The following is a 14,703-nucleotide window of genomic DNA, read 5'->3' on the forward strand; positions in this document are numbered from 1 at the left end:
GAGAGGTCCAGACATTTTAGAAAACATCTGTGGGGTAGGTTGTGTTTCCACTCTTTGTGAATGTGGCTAGTAAGCTGAAACTCTCACTGAGGAGATGCTAATTTATGAGCCCAGTGAGATTTGCAACAAACCAGCCCAGGAATAGAACAGGGGATGGGTTGGTGAGCATGAGGGCTTCCTGGAGGGCTTGTTGAAGTGCAGATTACTGGGCCCCATCCGTAGGGTTTCTCCTTCATAGGTCTGAGGCACCTCACAGCTCTAACAAATTTCCAGGTAATATTGATGCTGCTGGTCTGGCGCACACACTTTGAGAACCACCAGGCTAGCGATGACTAGCTAGAGAAACTTTTAGCTGGGGAGACAACAGATGCTGTGACCTTTTGTAGATAGTTTGTGGCTGTGGTCTCTTCTCAGGCTGATGGGGGAGGGGATTGCAGATAATCAGAGGAATTGAGAAATGCTTTTATGACAAAGTTTTCAGATGGCAGATGAGGAGCAATGTTTGCCTGAAGTGCTTCTAAAGGCAAGTGAGGTTGAAGTAGGGCTGTGATGTCTTAGAAAGAGTATTCTAATCTAAACTGAGGGCCAGGGCCAAGATAAGATTAAGTATTAGTGAGAAAAAGAGCATATTCTACCCTGGTACTTATTTTTAAAATTATTAAGGAACTTCACTTGTAAAATCAAACTAATAAATACCACGACCACAGCTAAATGAAGATAAATAAGACTTAAGACAAACTTGTTCGTTGTTCTACTTTCCCCACTTCTAGTCCTATTCCCCAAACCAATTTTTCAAGCTTCTCAAACTTTACTGAGTACACAAACCCTGGGAATTTGTTAATGGCAGATTTGATTCAGTGGGCCTAGGGCAGGGCCTGAAATTCTGCATTTCTAACGAGCTCCTAGGTGATGCTAGTGTTGGTCTATGGGCCATGCATTTTACTGGGAGGTTTTAAATAATTCTTTTAGCTGTGTGTTTTGGTAATCAATGTTAGACATTCTTCATTTATTTCCTGTAATAATTTAAGAATATTTCATTTCTACGTCAGCCTTACTTGCCTTCCCATCTTTACATTACAGTTATATTTAGTATTTTTTATTAATATTAATAAACACTGCTGCAGTATAGTCACTGTAACGTTGTTCACTGCATAGTAAAGCAGTGAACTATTATAATTCATTTCTCATACAGCCTTTTGTTTTTCCTGGAGTTTCTAATTGTCTTTATTTTCTTCTTACAATGTCTTGCTCATAATAATCCTGTTTCCCCTCTCCCCTCGATAAAGCTCACCGTAACAGCTCATCTGTGAAGTCCTCTTTTGTCTGGAAGACCTCCATCTTTCCACAAATTCACACCAAACTAAACCAAACCAAGCCAAAACAAAACAAAACCTCTTCCTGCCTCTGAGCATTCCACGAGCTGTTCACTCCTCCTAGGATACCATCTCCTCCCTCCTATAATCTTCCCCCACAGGCTTATGTGCCACCTGTTGAAGTGTTACTCATTGCTCTGATCTGATATAACCTTTGTAATCAGTTTGCTTCCCTACCACCATCAGTAGTGATGGCTCCCTCTGCTTCCCTTTATCTCGTTTATTCCTCCATCACATGTGCATATGCATGCATACATGTATATATATATATACACACACACATATGGGGGCCTCATCCACTCACTAATTCTACAAGTACTTATTAAGAGTTTACTACATGTCAAAGATGTTTCTGCCTGTCTCACCATCTCCACTTTCTTTCTTGCTATTAGTCTCTTCCATCTTCATTCTTCATTAATATTCCCTTTGCTTTGCTTCCTATGCATCCCTCTCTTTCCTACATCTCTATTTTGGGAGATACATTTCTCTAAGGGTCCACAACTATTTCATGAAAATGATAGCCACTGAAAAAATCTGCATGCTTTCAGTGGTCATTTAAGGTTGTGGGGAGGTGAAGGGATGAGCATTTTGATGTTATACTATGTTGCTCTCCTGTGTACCTGCTGCTAAGTCCTTTATTTAATATATGATCATGCAACAGGTATGTGTGAAGGATGTGGACATTTTGCTATGGGGAGTGTATCTTTTAGAATAACTTCTTCTTAGGGGATGCTCTGTCCTATGGCTTTGAATGGCTCTTCCTTCTCATACTTCAGCTCTGAGAATAAATGTCACCTCATCAGAGAGGCCTTCTCCCATCTGAAGTACTCTATTCCTTCCTCTTCCCACCACTCAGCCATCCTCTATCACATCACCCTGTTAGGTACATTAATTTCATTGATGTCTCCAACTAATAGTATCCCTCTATCTATACCCTTTGAAATTGACTTTGTAGTTCTTCCCATTGAGAGGTGGTGTCTGTCTCCCCACGCCTTGAATCTGGGCTGACTTTGTGACTTGCTTTGACCAATAGTATGCAACAAAGTGATGGTGTGGCAGTTCTGAGCCCAGACCTTCAGAGTCATTGTGTATTTCTCTCTCTAGAACCTTATCATCATCACCATCTGTCCAAACCCAGACTAGCCATCTGGGGAATGGGAGGCACATGGACCAGTGCTAACACCATCCTGTACAGCTAACCCCTAGTTAACTTTCTAGCTGGCTACAAACACCTGGGCTAGCAGGCCCAACTGAGGTCAGCTAAGGTTAGCTGAAGAACTTCTCAACTGAGCCCAGCTTAAAGTACAACTTGTAGAATCATGAGCTAAATAAATAATTGTTGTTTAAGCCACTACATTCTGGAACAGTTTGTTACGCAGCAATAGCTTACTGATACATCCTGTTTATTTCCTTTAGAGCTCTTATCACTGTCTAACATTAGCTTCTTTATTTGTTTACTTTTTCTCTCTCTCTCCCTTTGAAGTGAGCTCTATGAGCTCTATCAGGGTATGCCCTTTGTCTGTTTGGTTCATTACTGTATTCTTAGTATTTAGAATAGTGTCTGACTGTAGCAGGTGCAAAATCAGTTTTGAGTAAATGAATAAATGAATTAACATACCATTTGCAAATGCTTAGTGTGTTGCTGTGTATCAGGGGGAGTATCTAATAACTGAGTTAATGGAAGAAAAGCAGAATTTTGAATTAGTTCTGGATTCAAATCCTGACTCTAGCACTTATTAGCTATATGACCTTGGACAAATCCCTTGATCTCTCTGAGTTTCAATTTCATTGTCTATAAAGCATAAACACAAAAGTAATATCTGGCCAGGTGCAGTGGCACACGCCTGTAATCCTAGCACCTTGGGAGGCCAAGACAGGAGGAGTTCAAGCCCAGGAGTTCAAGACCAGCCTAGGCAACATAGTGAGACTCTGTCTCTACAAAACATACAAAAAAAAAAAAAAAAAAGAAAAAGAAAGAAAGAAACAAAAGCAAAAACAATATTCATCTACATGGTGGTTGTGAAGCTCAAATGTGAAAATTATTTTGTAAATTGTGAAATATTGTACCAATTTTATTTGTTGTTTTAAGTTTGACACAGAGTAGAAGGCATTTTATTCTTTTATTTTTTGGTTCTCTGGGTGAAGAAATGCCCTAATGTAAATTTTTAAATTTGTGGAACAAAGTGTCTCTTTAGAGGATGTGACTTATATAAAAGGAAGGGGAGGAAAAAATTATGGCCTTTGAAATTAGTTGAATCCCAGCTACCACTACTGTATGATCTTAGGACATTTGGTTAGCTGCTCAAAGACTCAACTTGCTTTTCTAAGAAGGATGCAAAGTCTCTTATAACTTATTATGGGATTTGAATAAGATAGAGTTTGTAAAACTCTTGGCACAAACTCGGTGCTCAGTCCATTCACTTGCTTTCTCTTTGCTGGACGAGGGTGGGAATCACAGTCAAGTGAAGCCTGAGGCTCTTGACGCTCAGGGACATAGGACAGCTCAAAGGCTTTGGGATGTTTAAGAAGGAGGGTTGTGAGAAGGAGGAATCCAGGGTAATTTAGTGAGACACACCTTTCATTTGGTTGGATTCGAATGATGTTCCTGCGTTGGTCATTTACTGGATTTCTCTGTAGTGTTTAGAAATGAATTCTTTTCATAACAAAAGGATGAGCGTTGTTGCTTTGGCACCGTGTGAGTGCCAAACTCACAGATTACAGCAATCCTAGGAAATAGTTATTAGTGTCCCTGTTTTACAAAAGAGAAATCTGAGGCTGTGAGACACAGACCACCCTGCAAGCAAGTGTAGAGCTGGATAGACCCCAGATGTAATCATGATACCCTGACACACTTCAGTAGAAAATACCTCCACTGAGCATCGCCATGTGCCAGGCGCTGGCTTGACTCTTTCCTGTATTAGTTCTTTTTCCTCTCACAGCAATCCCTTGAAGGGAGTAGTATCGTTCTATTTTATAGATACGGAAAGTGTCTTGCCCAGGGTCACCTAGTAAAGCACAGTCTTGACACCAAAGCCTGTGATCCTGGCTCAGTTCATACGTGCCCATTCCTGGAGATGCAGGGTGGGGAAAAGTTCAAGAAATTTGGTAGATGGTAGAAACCTTAAAATGAAAAGAGAAATGAGCTAAATCTTTGAGGTGGAAAGGAAGGCTGGACCTGGCTGGGGTAGTCGCAGGACTGGGGAGTGGAAGGGTAACTATTCCCCCAGCCTTCCTCCGGGCTCTCTTCAAAGCCCCCTGGACACAAGACAGCAGGGATGGAAGCTGAGACAACAGCTGTCTCTTCCTTAGGTCATCTCAAATATAGGGCGAGAAAAGGCTTCCTCAATGCATATCAGAGGAAGAGAAAAGTAGGAGGGGATCCCAACTCCTGCAACCCAAGATATAGCGAATAAAATACGTGAAACTATTGAAAAACTCCAAGTTTAAAAGATACTGAATAGACCTCTTTCCGGTAGGGCTTCTCAGGACCTGAGTGCTGCTTCGCCTTTTTTACAAAGAACCTCCCTTTTTTTTTTTTTTTGAGACGGAGTTTCGCTCTTGTTGCCCAGGCTGGAGTGCAACGGCACAAGCTGGGCTCACTGCAACCTCAGCCTCCCGGGTTCAAGCAATTCTCCTGCCTCAGCCTCCCGACTAGCTGGGACTACAGGCACACACCACCACACCCGGCTAATTTTTGTATTTTTAGTAGAGACGGGATTTCACCATGTTGGTCAGACTGGTCTCGAACTCCTGACCTCAGGTGATCCGCCTGCCTCGGACCCCCAAAGTGCTGGGTTTACAGGCATAAACCACTGTGCCCAGCCACAAAGCACCTCCTTTTGCTGGATACCTGCCCACAGAACTCTGTTTGGGAGGGCTGCTAGGCATTGTTTTCATTTTTCTTTGGCAAATTTTTTCCAAATATGGTTAATACTGAAAATTGGACTGTTATTTCTAAGATGAAACTCCATGAGTAATCTGAGTCCTGTGGTGGGGTCTTTTTTTAAAAGCATAATTTATTTTATTTATCAGTTTTTTTTTTTTTTTTTTTTTGAAACAGAGTCCAGCTTTGTCGCCCAGGCTGGAGTGCAGTGGCTCAATCCTGGTGCACTGCAACCTCTGCCTCCTAGGTTCAAGTGATTCTCCTGCCTCAGCCTCCTGAGAAACTGGAATTACAGACACCTGCCACCATGCCTGGCTAATTTTTGTATTTTTAGTAGAGGCGGGGTTTCACTATGTTGGCCAGGCTGGTCTCAAACTCTTGGCCTCCAATGATCCACCCACTTCGGCCTCCCAGAGCGTTGGGATTACAGGCGTGAGCCACCATGCCCAGCCCGTTTATTAGTTTTTAACTGACAAATAATAATTGCATTTATGGGGTACAATGTGATGTGTCTACATTGTGAAAAGATTAAATGAAGCTAATTAATATATTCCTCACCTCACCCACTTATTTTTTTTCGTGGTGAGAATGTTTAAAAATCTATTCTTTCACTAATTTTGGAATATACAAAACATTATTATTAACTATGGCCAGCACCAGCCTGAGGCCTGAAGCTTTCCTGTGGGTTTCCATTGCAGGGGCCTGACCTTTTGATGTGATTGTTTTGATGTGGCCATTTAGAAACTGAGGCTATTTTCATGTAGCTATTTTGATGCTATGGAAATTTTCTGACTTTTCAAAAACTAGCCACTGAACTTTCAGCTTTTGAAAAAATGATCAAGTGTTAATATACTATAGGGCCAGGGAGGGCAGGAATTGGCGCCATAGAAAAAGTGAGGCAGAGCGCGACTAGGGGATGGGGCCCGATTCAAATGTACATTTCTTAAAAAAATTAAACATGTAAAGTTCTGATTTTTAGGGTCACAAAAGGCCCCCACGTGAAAAAAAAAGCCCCTCTATGAAAGACACTGTTAAGAGAAGGAGAAGACAAGCCCCAGACTGGGAGAAAGTATTTGCAAAAGACACATCTGATAAAGGAATTTTATCCATAATATACAAAGAACACTTAAAACTCAACAATAAGAAAATGAGTAACCCAACTAACAAAGGGGCAAAAGACCTAAAGAGATACTTCACTGAAGAAGATATGCGGATGGGAAATAAGCATATGAAAATACGTTCGACATCATAGGTCATTAGGGAACTTCGAATTAAAGCCACACACCTATTAGAATAGCCCAGGCCCTGAACACATAGCACCAAATGCTGGCAATGATATGGAGCATCAGGAACTCTTATTGCTGGTGGGAATGCAAAATGGTACAGCCACTTTGGAAGAGAGTTTGGCAGCTTCTTACAAAACTAAACATATTCTTACCATATGATCTAGCAATCGTGCTTCTCAGTATGTACCTAAATGAGCTGAAACTTACGACCACACAAAGATCTGCACACAGATGTTCACGGCAGCTTTATTCATAACTGCCCAAACCTGGAAGGAACCAAGATGTCCTTCAGCAGGTGAATGGATTAATAAACTGTGACACATCCAGACAATAGTATATTACTCAACACTAAAAAGAAATGAGCTAGCAAGCCATGAAAAGACATGGAGGAACCTTAAGTCCATATCAGTAAGTGAGAGAAGCCAATCTGAAAAGGCTATATACTGTCCGATTCCAACTAATATGACATTCTGGAAAGGAAAAACTGGAAACAGTAAAAAGGTCAGTGGTTGCCAGGAGTAAGGTGGAAGAGAGGGACGAATAGGTGGAGTACAGAGGATCCTTAGGGCAACGAAACTATTCTGTATGATATTTTAATGGTGGATACATGTCATACATTTGTCCAAACCCACAAAGTGTTCAATACAAAGAGTGAACCCAAACGCAAACTACTTTGGGTGATAGTGATGTATGGGTGTAGATGAACTGATTCTAACAAATGCGCCACTCTGATGCAGGATGTTGATAGTGGGAAGGCTGCACATGTGCTGCGAGAGCGGGTATATAGGAACTCTCTGTACCTTCTGCTCTATTTTGCTGTGAACCTAAAACTGCTCTAAAAAATAAAGCCTATTTAAAAACCCCAACATTATTAACTAGAATTAATGATAAAAATATGTATTTAAAAAAACCCATCAGCACTTCTCACTGAATAATGATGACCATCACTGCAAACATTCCCTGGGTGACATTTAGTGTGTGTGTCCTTCCATCAGGGGTGGCAAGAGGGATGGATGTAAGCACCCTGAATCCACCATGATGCCTCCCTACAGGCAGAGATCCAGAGAAGGGACAGTGACAGGCAGACCTGAGGGTGGATCCTGTGGTGGCCTAGGCCAGCCTAGCCAAGGCAAGGCTCTCATCTAGACGTTTGGTTCTGGTGCCTGCAGAACCAAAGGTTTTGCTGGTTTTTTTTTTGTTGTTGTTGTTGTTTCCCATGCAGAGGTCAGTGATCTGTTAAAAATGGAAATCGGGGCCGGGCGTGGTGGCTCAAGCCTGTAATCCCAGCACTTTGGGAGGCCGAGACGAGCGAATCACGAGGTCAGGAGATCAAGACCATCCTGGCTAACACGGTGAAACCCCATCTCTACTAAAAAATACGAAAAACTAGCCGAGCGAGGTGGCGGGCGCCTGTAGTCCCAGCTACTCGGGAGGCTGAGGCAGGAGAATGGCGTGAACCCGGGAGGCGGAGCTTGCAGTGAGCTGAGATCCGGCCACTGCACTCCAGCCTGGGCGACAGAGCGAGACTCTGTCTCAAAAAAAAAAAAAAAAAAAAAAAACAAGGAAATCGGGCTCATGCCTGTAATCCCGGCACTTTGGGAGGCCGAGGCGGGCCGATCATGAGGTCAGGAGATGGAGATCATCCTGGCTAACATGGTGAAACCCCGTCTCTACTAAAAATACAAAAAAAAAAAAAAAAAAAAAAAAAAAAAAAAAAAAAAAATTAGCCAGGCCTGATGGCAGGTACCTGTAGTCCCAGCTACTTGGGAGGCTGAGGCAGGGGAATGGCGTGAACCCGGGAGGCGGAGCTTGCAGTGAGCTGAGATCCGGCCACTGCACTCCAGCCTGGGTGACAGAGCGAGACTCCGTCTCAAAAAAAAAAAAAAAAAAATAGTAGTCCTGGTCGGGCACGGTGGCTCACGCCTGTAATCCCAGCACTTTGGGAGGCCGAGGTGGGTGGATCACCTCAGGTCAGGAGTTCGAGACGAACATGGTGAAACCCTGTCTCTACTAAATACAAAAAATTAGCCGGGTGTGGTGGCCTATGCCTGTAATCCCAGCTAATTGGGAGGCTGAGGCAGAAGAATTACTTGAACCCGGGAGGCAGAGAATGCAGTGATCCGAGATCGTGCCACTGCACTCCAGCCTGGGCGACAGAGGAGACTCCATCTCAAAAAAAAAAAAAAAAAAAATGGAAATCACTCTAGGTGCGGTGGCTCAGGCCTGTGATCCCAGCACTTTGGGAGGCTGAGGTGGGTGGATCACAAGGTCAGGAGTTTGAGACCAGCCTGGCCCATATGCTGAAACCCCATCTCTACTAAAAACACAAAAATTAGCTGGGTGTGTGGTGGGTGCCTGTAATTCCAGCTACTTAGGAGGCTGAGGCAGGAGAATCACTTGAACCCGGGAGGCAGAGGTCGCAGTGAGCCAAGATCATGCCCCTGCATTCCAGTCTGGGCCACAGAGCAAGACTCTATCTCAAAAAAAAAAAAAGAAAAAAAAAAAAAAGGAAATCAGATCATGTTATCACCTATATAAGTCCCTTCGGTAGCTTTCCAGACACCTGGCATCAGGTGAAAACTACTGACCCAACCTCCAGCCTCAATGCCTGACATGCTCATGCCCCTCCAACTGATCTGGCTGCCCCTCACTGCGCCCTGTCTTCCTGTATGTTGGTCTTTCTTGTCCTTGCATATGTCGAATTCTTCCTGCCAGCTGTTCCCTCTGCTGATAATGGCTGCTCCAATCTTCACATTGATGGGAACTTCTTGTCATTCAGCCCTTAAGTGTCACTTGTAGTGGGCCTTTCCCAGACCATCCAGTATGAGGGCCCTCTCCCAGGCCACTCCTTCCATCACCTCTCTCTGTTCTTATTCTCTGCATGGCATTTGCCGCTATTTAATGTGCTCTGTCTTGCTGACTGCTACATCCGACCTCTGAGAACAGTGACAGCAAATAGTAGGAGCTTGACAAATACATGTTGAATGAAGGATTCCAATGAGATCTTTCAATGAGATAATGCGTGTGAGGGCAGAAGGGATGATTTTTATCATTAATAGATGAGACAAATAAAAATAAAAAATCCTCTGACTGGTCTCATGACTCAGGTGCTGCAAGCACAAAACTTCAGGAGTTGAGGATGACACGTATTTCCCTTATAAACAGCTTGCATTCTGCAACAGCTTGGCAGCCACACCACTGAACTCTTGACCTCCCCTCTGAGCTACAGTGGAGAACATCTAACGACCTGCTAGACACCTTCACTTCAACACCTCAGCCATATCACATCCAGTGCTGCATCCATCACTATCCGCCAAAACCAACATCTTCTCCCACGCGCTTGCTCAATTAAACATACCCGAGTCTTCCCAGAGCCTCCGACTGGTTTTGCTCTCTCCCTCCTGCAACATCTCATCATTTGGCAGCTCCTGCGGGGCACTTGGCCATGTCTGTGCTGTCCCTCTCATTCCTGCTGCTGCTGCTGCAGGGTGCGGGCCCCCCCTCCTCTCTCTCTCACTCTCTGAGAATTACCTCCTAGCTGGCACCCGACCTTCAGGGGCTATTCATGGTAATAGCATTTAGCAAAAATGACTCCTTTCTCCTCATTCCTGTCCTTTAAGGGTTTTGATTGCTAACTGCGACACACGAGGAATGTAAAGTATCTACAGGTATTCCAGAAAACCAGTATAGCTAAAGCCTGCCCTGGCTTGAGTGCTACTGGGAAAGGAAGAGCTCACCTCCAGCATCCTTCACGCCCATGCAGAGGGGAGTGAGTCTGCCACAGGCCAGCCGCCCTGGCTTGCATCATAATGTGAGTTATCTAAGGCTGGAGCTGAGGTAGAAATATTAGCTGCTGAATAGTAGGTTCGTCTGGACCTGTACAATCCACTAGGGGGGCCATTGGCCATGTTGGCTGTTTACATTTCCATTTAAGCTAATTGCAATTAAATAAAAATTTTAAAAAGATCAGTTTCTCAGTCACACGAACCACAGTGTCGTGTTCAGTAGCTATATGTGGCCACACACTGGACAGATAGCTATACAATATTTCCATCATTGCGGAAAGTGCTATTAGATGGCTCTATTCTAGATCCCCAGGACTTATATCAGGTTAATTTTTTGCATTAATTTAGTCAGAAGATGTTTAATATTCTCCTAGAATGTGCTGCTGGGCTTCAACTGTGGCCAGTATCCACATAGTCCCTTTCCTCATGGATTAGTGGAGAAAAAGGGGTCCTTACAGATTTTATTCCTTGGAAATTTGAACCTAGGACTCTTATTACCTGTACTGATCACACTGTCACCACCAACTACTAACTGCCTCCAGACACTTTGGCTTTCCAAGTCAAGATAAGACATTAATCAATGAAAAGTAGAAAGATAGCATTGTCCTCTTCCAAAGACCCCAATATGCTTTTGAAATATGACTTTCCCAGTATGTATGGGAGGCTAAGGAAGGAGGAGAACAAGATTACAAATCCATAGTAGTTTTCAACTTGGGAAACCTAAAAAGTAGAGGACTGAAGTAAAATTAATTTTTCCTGTGCCAGAGACTGTGCTAGACACTTGGTATATTGGAATGAACAAGAGATAACCGACTTGATCATATATTGGAATGAGCAGACTCAGCACTCCTGTTGGCCCCTGCAACAAAGTCAGCTTGGGTCTTTTCTCTGTTACAGGTATCAGGGTTGTGCATTGCAGTTTCTAGTCCACAGTTATTCCTGAAATGCTCTTCAGTTGCCAGGTATAGCACTTGGTCCAGAACTCAAAGGGGATGCTTTTATTATTATTATTATTGTTGTTGTTGTTATTGTTATTATTAAACATTTAAAAAATATTTCTTTTCATAGAATGCATTTTCCAATTACAGATTCCTATAGTGGGAAAATAACAATTTATTACTTATAGTTTTATATTTGTGGACAGATCGTTTTAGAACAAGTAAAACACATTTGAGAATGAAGTCTCAGTTTAGAATTTGTAATATTTTGATACTTCTACAAGGGGGACCTTGCCCTTAAATGGAACTTTGCTATACTCAGAAGCATTCCAGGCTTTTCTTCCTAGGATTTCAAAATTCATAATGTGAGATATCAGCATTTCCTAATTTTCAAGTTCCCTAGTATATGTGACCATCAGTAGCTGGTGTCTGCTGAATAGAGAGGGAAGTTTTTGGAAATTAAACACTGTCTCATTTTCTGCAAAGTTTTTATTCATGAATTAACAGTATTTCTCTTTGTCCATTACTCCCAAGGCAAGTACAGAAGAAATTTGATCATGTATTAATAATAATAAAGCTGGATTCTCTTTAAGAGATTGATAAATTCAAAGGCAAAAGCTCATATATCATGTTGAGTTATATGTGAGTCTTGTAAGAAGCTGGGAGGCAGCCCCATTAACTCACCAGAATACAGACCTCAGTCTCACAATTTCTTGGACATAATTCCTCTCAAACCTTTTCCTCAAAGATTACATTCTGAAAATAGTCTCGCGATTAAGAGAAGAAGGCTGTCCACCAATGGATTTATCTGTTATTTCTTCCTTATTGTGAGTTGAATGGCATGACAAAGTGAAAACAAAGAGGCATGCATTAATTCTTCAAAGTATAAGTCAAAAAGGTCAGCGCTTCCACAGTGTGGCAGCGTCTTTGCAGATGCCCACATCATGATAGTTGAAAGAGCAAAGCCCAGTAAAGGCTAAGGCTGAAAGCCAAAAGGCCTGCCTTGGCAGCTTGCTGCAATGCATCCGCATGAACACAGCCAGGAACAACTTGTCCAAGGCCCCTAGACCATGAAGAGTGAGGGGTGTAGCCACGGATTAGGCCATCACAGAGCAGGGTTTCAGATAAGCAGCTGGAAGCATGCCCAGGAGCAAAACACTGACAATCTGCTCACTAGTCCAGTGGAAAGACGCAGCCTTGGAACCAGAAAGGTGGCTCAGTGACAAATGAATGTGCTGCACTCCACGCCATTTTGCGGTAGGTTGAGTCCTGAAGAAATCCTGAGATCTGAGCAGGTCTGACCACTGGGGCTCGCAGGAACAGAGCGCAGCCTCCTTGGGCACCACAGAGGGCACTCAGCCTCTAGAGAACCCCCATCTCTTCCCTCAGGGTGTACTTATACTGCCCTGTCTTCCAGAACTCACCTTTGGCAGGGTGAGAATGCAAGAGAGAAACAGCCCTTAGAGAAGGGGACCAGCAACCTTTTATAGTGTCACCCAGCTCTGAATTCTAGTTGCAAAGAAAGAAACACAGCAAAGAAAACAAGAGGATAGGGCTTTTTCTCCAAGGAATGAACCTAAACTAGGTTGCAGCAAAGGGAGTCACATTTGCACAGGCCCCTTTGAGAAAACGGAAGTTCTCTCCATGACTTCCTTGCGTCTTCCCCTCTCCCCAGCCTCATGATCCTCTCTGCATCCCAGGAGAGGGCGTGTGAGTGCTCTAGAGCAGCTGCTCTTCCAGACCTTGACGGAAGAGCCTACCTAAGCTTCCCCACCTCACCTGGACCACGGGGACCCGTGTGGAGGAGGGAGTCTTCCCACCCTGGTGCATTTACCCCCGCTTCTCCTCTTCCCTGACCGCCTGTCTCACCTCCTTCCTCCTCCGAGCCTCACTCCAACGGTCTAGGGGTAAGCAGTGTCTACCTTGTATGCTCTTACCTGATGAAGAAACAGCCTGAGTCAACAGAAGGGAGAAGCACAGCCTCTTCTTCACCCAAGACACTTGCAATAGTGCGTGTCTCACCTTGCGGCAAGCTTTCCAAGCATGCAATCAAACACGGGGGAGAAACAAATTCAGTCAAGAAAGTCAAGTAAGGGAACATTTTCTTCCCTCTAGCACCAGTTCCTTTTGTGTCTTTATTTGTCAAGTGAGAGGGAGGAGTGAGAGGCCAGAGTATCTGGCCGGTTCTCAGTTATGTATAGTTTCAGGCACCATTTATGTGCAGTGAGCGCTGGTCGAAGGAAGGGAATTTCACGGCTCACTCGCACCGCTGTTCCTTCAAGGCTGATGAATCAGACATCTCTTTCGTTCTTACTGTGCATGCCCTTTACCTTTCATATGGCCTATTTGTTGGCCTTTTTCCATTTAGACAATAAACCCAAGCGCACCTCCTGCATCCCTTTGCTCTATGGGAACTGAGGGTGATGAAGGGAACATGTGCCTGGGAGTACCACGCCATGAGAGAGCAGCATTGAGTCCTCGGGACAATAAATACACTGAGAGGTGGAAATTAACATCCACAAGAGTGTAGTCGTGATTTTCCCCCAGAACAAATATATAACAGGGATCTTTGTCATAACAGTGACAGGAAATCATTAACCACATGAGGATTGAAGTCTCCACTGTAGCAGTGGATGGGAAGACTTCACCTGTGAGCTTCATTCAAAATGCAATATTTTGTATATTTAGCTTTTTTCAAAGTTTCACCAAAATACCTGTAATTAATACAATTTATTGTATTATCTGTGTACATGTATCTGATGTGTAAAACCTTACTAGATTTGCCCCAATTTGAAGGTGTCTGTGGCTTTCCAGCACTCCATGTGTTCCTAGCCACATCTCACAGGCAGACTTTCTAAAGTAGTGCCGTTCAATAGCACTGTCGGCGACGATGGACAGGTTCTGTATCTGCATTGTCCATGGGATAGCCGCTAGCTACATGTGGCTATTGAGCACTTGAAATGTACCTGGCATGACTGAGAAACTAGTTAACACTTAAAACATTTTTCTTTTTTGATACAAGGTCTCACTTTGTCACCCAGGCTGGAGTGTAGTGGTGCAATCTTGGCTCACTACAACCTCTGCCTCCTGATCCTTCCACCTCAGCTTCCCTGAGTATCTGGGACTACAAACACAGGCCACCATGCCTGCCTAATGGTTTGTGTTTTTTGTAGAGATGAGGTTTTGCCATGTTGCCCAGGCTGTTTTTGAACTCCTAGGCTCTGCTTAGTGATCTGCCCTCCTCGGCCTCTCAGAGTGCTGGGACTACAGAGGTGAGCCACTGAACTGGCCCTAGTTAACAATTTAATTAATTTAAATTTAAATAGGCATATCTGCCTAGTAGCTACTGTGTTGGATAGCACAGCCCTCTGGGGTTCTGGTACATCTGTCAAGGCCAGAAAAGGTATGTTGTGATGGATAGTGCTACATCTGCCACAG

General features: G+C 43.7%; 1 long non-coding RNA gene and 1 pseudogene across 1 annotated transcript in view; both read right to left on the reverse strand.

Moving 5' to 3' along the window:
- LOC144339135 (uncharacterized) overlaps positions 1–14,703 on the reverse strand; it is a 66,966-nt gene that overhangs the window by 19,776 nt on the left and 32,487 nt on the right. The window contains exon 3 of the long non-coding RNA XR_013413835.1: positions 13,203–13,298. This is a non-coding gene — a long non-coding RNA (uncharacterized LOC144339135). The remainder of the gene's footprint in view (positions 1–13,202; positions 13,299–14,703) is intronic.
- On the reverse strand, positions 12,039–12,642 carry LOC100426520 (succinate dehydrogenase [ubiquinone] cytochrome b small subunit, mitochondrial pseudogene; annotated as a pseudogene).

The sequence above is a fragment of the Macaca mulatta genome, chromosome 2, assembly GCF_049350105.2.
Source record: "Macaca mulatta isolate MMU2019108-1 chromosome 2, T2T-MMU8v2.0, whole genome shotgun sequence".
Taxonomy (NCBI): domain Eukaryota; kingdom Metazoa; phylum Chordata; class Mammalia; order Primates; family Cercopithecidae; genus Macaca; species Macaca mulatta.